The sequence below is a fragment of the Nannospalax galili genome, unplaced genomic scaffold (genome assembly GCF_000622305.1).
Source record: "Nannospalax galili isolate Female #2095 unplaced genomic scaffold, S.galili_v1.0 scaffold104, whole genome shotgun sequence".
In the NCBI taxonomy this organism is placed as follows: domain Eukaryota; kingdom Metazoa; phylum Chordata; class Mammalia; order Rodentia; family Spalacidae; genus Nannospalax; species Nannospalax galili.
The window spans coordinates 1,695,433-1,702,582 of record NW_008353596.1 but is presented as its reverse complement, the minus strand read 5'-3'; positions in this window follow the sequence as shown (position 1 = coordinate 1,702,582).

Here is a 7,150-nt window from a genome sequence, read left to right as displayed (position 1 = left end):
CAGACACGGACTGAAGCCAAGGAGCTAAGCCAGGGCAGAACCGTCTTTGCAGTTCTGATTCACAGAACACTCAGAGGTCTGAGGGCTGACTGTGTATGCCTCCCCTGAGTGGGAATGCTTAACTCTCTTACCATACTCCCCACTAGACAAGGGGTTCAGGTTAGCAGACCATCTACTCCACTGAACCATCAAAGCTCAGATTCACATCAAGACTCCATTTCACAGGACAGATCAGTGAGGTCACATGGCCACTGGGCCAGCAAGAGGCAGAGCCAGCATGAGAGCCCTAGGTGTCAGATTGCCTATGCCTTTTGCAAGAAGCTGCTGGACTGTCCCTGAACTTCTCCTGCAGCACTGACCAGCAGGTCTGGGCATAGCCATTGTTCAGACTCATACCTTCCCTCACTCAGCAGCCGTGGCCTGCAGGTAACCCAATCCTGCCAGGATTCCTATCCTAAGGCTCAGCTTCCACCTGCCCCTCCCCCAAAATGTGGTGGCTGTTCTTGCAAAGTGATTATAACCTGGGCCCAGAAAGCTGGGGGGAGGGAGAGGCTGCACAGAGAGACTTGAAAGAAAATCTGAACCACACTGGCTGTCCTGGCTTTGAGAAGTAAGAAGCCCTCTGGTATGGAGTCCTCTTCCCTCTCCTCCCTCTCTGGTCCACCTGTGTCTCTGAGGGGCCACTTCCCTTGCTCAGCCTCTGCCAGGGGAAGTCATCTGGGGCTTCAGAACCCAGGAACTTGGGACTGAGAGACAGGCCATGGTCAGAGCCCCTCCGTCTCAGAAGGGGACACTAAGTCCCACAGAGGGACAATGAGTTTCCTCACACAAAGGGCTGAGCAGGAGTAAACCCCAGAGTCTACAAGAAGTGGGAGAGGGATTGTAATTGTAATATGGCAATAGCAGACAGACAACCAGGTTGATCAGAGATCAGCCTCCCCCAAACTCAGTGAACGCCTCCATCCAGGGTCCTGATGCCAGGGGAGCCAGTTCAGTCTTCCCCCATCCATGTACCTGTTGCCTCTGCCTTAAGCAGCTAACCAGCCTGGGTCATCCCTGTGTGCTGGAGCTAGAATCGGAGGAGGGAGGGTTGGCAAGAACAGGCTTGGCGGCTCCAGCCTTGGGGTGGAGGGTCCAGCCTGGGGGCCTCCAACCTGGTTCAACTCAGAGAAGAAGGCAAGTCCCAATGACCAACTCTGACCTGCTGTTTACATGCAAATCTTGCTAGCACTCAGCTTGTGGCCTCCAACACGGGCTCCAAGCTCTCCTCTAAAATACAGAGGCTGGGGAAGCAGCTGCTGCCAGCAGCAGGGATGGTTCTCGGCCGGCTGAGCTGGGAAGGAATGGCCTGCCATATTACTTGCCAGTGGGGCTGTGCACTTGATTGCAGAATGGATTCCTTAGGGGAGGGCACGGTCTGGGAACCAGTGGGGCTGAAGAACAGGGAAAGGCCTAGAGCTTAGGGGCCAGCAGAACCAAGTTCAAATCCCAGAGTAGCCACTGAAAGCAGGTGAGCACAGCCTAGGTGGGTGACTTACCCCTCTGGGGTTAGGTTCTGCATCTATAAAATGGGCACAAGTGAATGTTCAAGTAAGGGTGATGCTTGTTCAGGTACATGGCATACTTAGAGTACACTGGCTCTCCCTGATCCCTCCCCAGATCTGCTTGCCTCTTCTCAGCCCCACCATCTGTTCCTGCTCACAACTGCTTTCTATACTAATGTAGTATGTTCCAGAAGTCAGGGAGATAGGAAGTAGAGCTTTGCCAGAGGTTGGCCATGCACTTCCGGATGGGACCCCTTGGGCATCACTTTTTCAAACTGCTAAGTGGGGTGGATGGCAAAATGCCCCACAGACATCTCTAACACATGGAGATTCTAGGAGGAAGGATGGGCCCCCACAGCTAATGGTCAATGGTCAGTGGTGGGGGTGGGGTGAGTACAGGGTGGGGCTGCCAGAGGCCCTGTGAGATGGCTGGAGGGCTGCCAAAGGTATGTAGCAATGTGGCCTTTCCCCTCCACTGCTGTCTTCTCTCACCTGCCCACCCCACCCACCCCTCGCTCTTTATGTCAAACCACCACAAGAGACAGCTGGCTTACAAGCAGTTTTTATGGTTGTAGAATGTAGCAGGAAACTCCTTCCACCCTGCCTGGGAAGCAGTTAAGGTGCAGCATCCAGGATCCTGCGCCCTTAGGCACCTTCAGGGACACAAGGCTCCAGAATGTTATTTTAACCCAAGTCCTGATCATTCAATACTACAGCAAGGCCTAAGGATTCATAACAAGTGAGGGAACCCATTCCCAGGCTTGGGGTAAAGGTCCCAGGGTTTACTGAGCCTGAGTTTAAATCACAGATCTACTCTCAGCTGGCCATGGAAACTTTCACAACTCATTCCACTTGGTCCAGTCTCAGTTTTCCCATTTGTCTGATGAAAAGGAATTCTTCCCATTTCATTCTGTTGTAGCAAGGGTTAACTCATCTGCATCTGTTTCCTAGGGCTGCGTAACAAATGACCACAAATGGGAGGCTTAAAACAAAGAATTCTGTCCTCTCCAAGCCTAAGGGCGGAGCTCTGAAACACAGCCCAGTGCAGGGCTGCCTCCCTGGCCTGTCCAGCATCTGGTGGTTGCTGGGAAGTGCTGGAGCCTTGGCTTACAGACACAACTTTTGGGTTTCCACTGCACCTTACGTGGTTTTCCTCCCCTGCAGCTGTATCTGGAGCGTCTTCTCTTCTAAGGACACCAGCTACTGGCCACCTTGATCTTCTATGGCCTTGGTTTGATTTTGTCTGCAAAGACTGTTTCCAAACAAGGTCACATTGACAGGTACCTGGAGTTAGAACTCTTTGGGGGACATACAATTCTACCTAGTTAGTGTACCATTCCTAAGGTGCCAGGCGATGCAAGGTGTCTAGTAACCGGGGGTGGTGGTTAGATAGATACAGAGGGAGAACAAAGACAGACAGGTGTTGTGTGTTTTTGAAGATATGCATGCTCTCTGTGTGCCTCGGTCTTCCTGATTGTAATACAGGGAATAACACACTGTTATCTTTCCTGTGACATGCTGTGAACTACCTGAGGTCACGTCTACAAAGCCCCTGGTTGGTATAGGTGATAAGATGGTCAGGGAAGCTCCTGAAACAGCGCTCACCTGCTCATAGAAAAGTGATGCCCGAGGGGCGGTTATGGGTGATACAGGCTTTCCTCTGACTGGGAGATGGGAGAAATGGGGACACTGGTGCAGGACCAGGTTAGCACTTTATAAAAGCCCCATAGCCATGGATTGAGAGGGGCTGCTGAGCCCTCCTAAGGATGGAGCTCGACCCAGGACCAGGGCGTTGTTGTCCAAGGGCCAGACGAGTGCTGGGCAGCCTGGCCAGACCTGGCAGAATGCTTAGTACTGGAGTGATCTGAAGTGACAGTGGGACTGGGTGGGGAGTGAGCAGGGCGAAGCAGCCAGCAGGCATCTTCAGGCTCAAGCTGCACTCCATTAATCCAGGGAGGAAGTCAGAGGTGCTGGTGGGGGTGCTTCCACATGAGAAGCGAGAAGGGGCTACTCTGGGGAAGCCTTGAAATCCAAAGGCAGAAGTTGGCAGAGCACCTGGCTATGCAGTTCCGTGAATCTTCCCAGCTGCAGATTCTCCAGTACCCCCATTGGATGGAGGAGGAAATTGAGGCTGAAGGTAAAAGGCACAGAGTCCTCCTTCACCCACTTGTCTCTCCGTCTTTATGTCCACCATCACATTCTCCTCTGTCTCCTTTCTTCTCTGTGTCTTCTTCATCTATGAGGGATGAGTAAGTCTCCCACATATGTGCATACCACAGCCCCCCAAAATGGCACCTGCTATGAACAATAGACTGCAGGTCAATGACAGCAAAGACCTTGAGATGGGCAGCTCACCAGGTGAACTGATGTCACCCTGAGGGAAGAGAGAGGATCCAGTCAGAGGGGAGGGTGCTGAGGTGACAGAGGAGATCCACACAGGAGGAGGGGTCATAAGGTCACAGAATTTGGACCCCAAGAGGAACTGGAATGGAGGTCACAGAAACACATTATCCCCTGGAGCCTCCAGAAGCATCCAGCTCTGCCCACAACCTTGATTTCAGCCCTGTGAGTTTCCAAGTCCTGCTCACCTCCCTGTGAGAACACCTTTGCCTTGCTTTAATTCAGTGCCTGGTCATTTGTTACAGCAGCAACAGGAAGCTAATAGAACATCATCAGCTACTCTCCCCCCTCCCCCAGCTCCACTTTTCTGCCCCCGGTCCCTTCCAGGAGGCTCCATCATGTCTTCTTCCTGTATCTCCTTCTCCTCGTCACCATCCTTGTCTCTGCCTCATCTCTTCCTCTCCCATCAACTGGTCTGGCTCCTCCTTTACTACCTCCTATTCTCTGCAACACCCACCAGAAAAGAGAGCAGCTTTTTTGGAGTCTAAAGGCTGGCTTGGGACACCAGCTCCACCCCTGGTGGACTACAAGATTATACAAGTCTCGAAACCTCAGTGCTCTCCACGATTGAAGCCAATGTTCTGGGCGCCATGGGGAATTAGAAAAAAATAACACAACAGAAAATGACTCTGGTGGCCACTTAGGAGATGTGTCCTTTGCCTGTTCCCTGATTCCCTTATCATACAGTGACGTGTAGGCCTCCCAATGGCTGCCCAACCTCTTTGGCCGGCTAAGTTGGGTGAAGAAGGACATCATCAGAGATTCAAGGTCAACTTGGCTTTGCCAGTCTCGGCCTGGTGAACTGCCTCTGATATCCTTTGTGGGGCCAGGCAGGAGAATGACAGTTTCCTAGGAACAGTTGCTAAAGATAGCCTGTCACTTGGGAAAAAAAGCAGTTGACTGTGGGGGCTCTTGAGTCAAGCCGGGTGGCAGAACCAGCAGCCTACAGGAGCAGAGGACCTGTAATTGCTTCACAGCCAAGGGAGAGCTCCCTCACCAGTGCGTCCTGGGAAATCAAGCCACAACTTCCTCAGCTGTCGTCCCCAGCAGTGTTCCAGTAAATTAGCTGGCAGAAGGCGAGTCTCTGGTGGATTCATCAAAAGTTTGCCCATGTCCTGGTCGAGCTTGAGGGAAGAATACCCCCCCAGATGCTCACTCATGGCCCTCAGTCTACATGGGACTGAAAAAGAAACGACAGACATGTTGCTTTGGCCTTTCCATCACACATGTCCCCGTACTTCTCAGAATGGAAGACAATTGGAGCAAGACAGGAGCCTGAACCAGTTCTAGACATGAAACCAGCTGCCACCGTTTCAGATCAGTGCCCTCACCACCCTGTGCCAGGCTTTGTGGTAACCATTTTATGGAATCAGTAGGCATGTGGTTTATGGCACCATTCACTCTGTCCCTCACTGGAATTATCACCTGCTCCCTGTGAAAAATAAGGACTCTATACCAGGAGACCTTTACGTCTCTTAAAGAAAGGGCACTTGCTATCTGTGCACATGGGAGACTGTGTATATGTGTGTGCTTCCCCCGTGCTAAGGGGCAGGAGGCAGCAAGGGCATCCTGACACCCAGGCTTCCCAGACTCCCTGTTTTCAACACCTTTCCCTTCTCCCAGCTTAACCTCCTGCTAAACAGTTTTTTTCTGGTCTGAATGCCTACTTCTGATGGCCTCAGGTATTATTTATGTGCCCTCTTCTCCCACAACTACTTTCCAAAGTAAAACATAAACACACCCAGATTCACAGACCACTGTTGTTTATTGCTACTGGGGGTCCAAAGCTTCAGTGCACTGAATGTGAGCTCAGCATTGCAGGGCTGAATCTGATGGCCAAGGTCCTAAGGTGGGAATCCTCCTGAAACCATTCAAGCAGCCAGCAGCAGTGCACAGCCACATTGGATCCTGCGCCTTAAGGAAATTCCGTTTATGACAGTTCCACTTTACCGTGGTGAGAAAGTGGTGGGTATCCCAAAGAAGGGACTTAGATCTTTCCCCACACCAGCAACATCTAGCCACTCCTGTGTGCTGACGGCAGTAACCACGTCTCACAGTAAGCCATAGACCATGGGGGAGACAGTCTGAGCTCTGCACATATTCAGCACCCAGTGTGTTTGGCTATAGAGATTCAATAAAATCTATGAGTTTTCCCATACTTTATTAGAAAGTAGACTTTGGTGATTTTACCCAGCTGTGCGCTAGTGTAGGAGTCTGGAGTGTGCTCAAGTAGGCTGCCTAAGCTGTGATGTTCCATAGGTTGGGGGAAGATTTGACTTGATAACCCTTTGCATTTGTGATGTATCAGGACATGAACTCAGCACAAGTCAAGGAGCTTTTTACACAGGTCTTGTTCTTGGTGCTAGAGTTGTGGGCCTGGCAGACAGACATGCCGCTGCCCTCAGTAAGCTGGAAGACAAAGGAAGGCAGAACAGCATTATTTTAGACAGTGACAAGCTGGAGGGAATGGAACAGAGAGGATATGGAATGGGCATGCTCAGAGCACTTAGGGCAGGCTGGTGGTCACCTGAGGAGTGATGCTTCAGGTGAGAGAGGGGTGATAAGGAACAGTTGTGCAAAGACAAGGAGGAAGAGCTCTCCTTCCAGCAGCAGGTGCAAAGGCCCTGAGGCCTGGATGAGCAATGGGCTTGGGACAGCAGTGTAGGAGATGAGCTCAGGAAATGGGACAGGTCCAGGTCACCAGGATCTCCAGGGTCATGGTGAAAAGCTAGGCCTCCCTGATTGCAGCAGAGAACCATCAGAAGTTGTCAAACATGGGATACGGCCTGTCCTTTCCTCATGTCCCTCATACTGGTGAGCTTTACCCACCCCCCGACACCCATCCCAGTGCATGATCCCTGTCTGAGAAGCTAGCTGTCTGTCCAGGAAAATTATTTTATTTATTTATTTTTTATTTATTTATTTTTATACCCACTTCCAAGATAGCACCCTCCCATAGCCTCCCTCCCCCAACTAGAGCCCTTATACTCTGATATCCCTGCTACTATCTGCTGTGTTGTCAGCACCCCCAGCCATTCCCCACTGCTTGCCCTTCTGGTGAATCTAGTCAGCATCTCTAGAGGTCTTTGTTTTAGGAGGGTCAGCTGTTCCTCATCTAGAGCAATCAGTTGTCAATATTCCTTTAGATAAGATTGGGGTCTGCTGTTCACTTTCCCAGTTCTATGCTGGGTTACTATCTGGGAGTC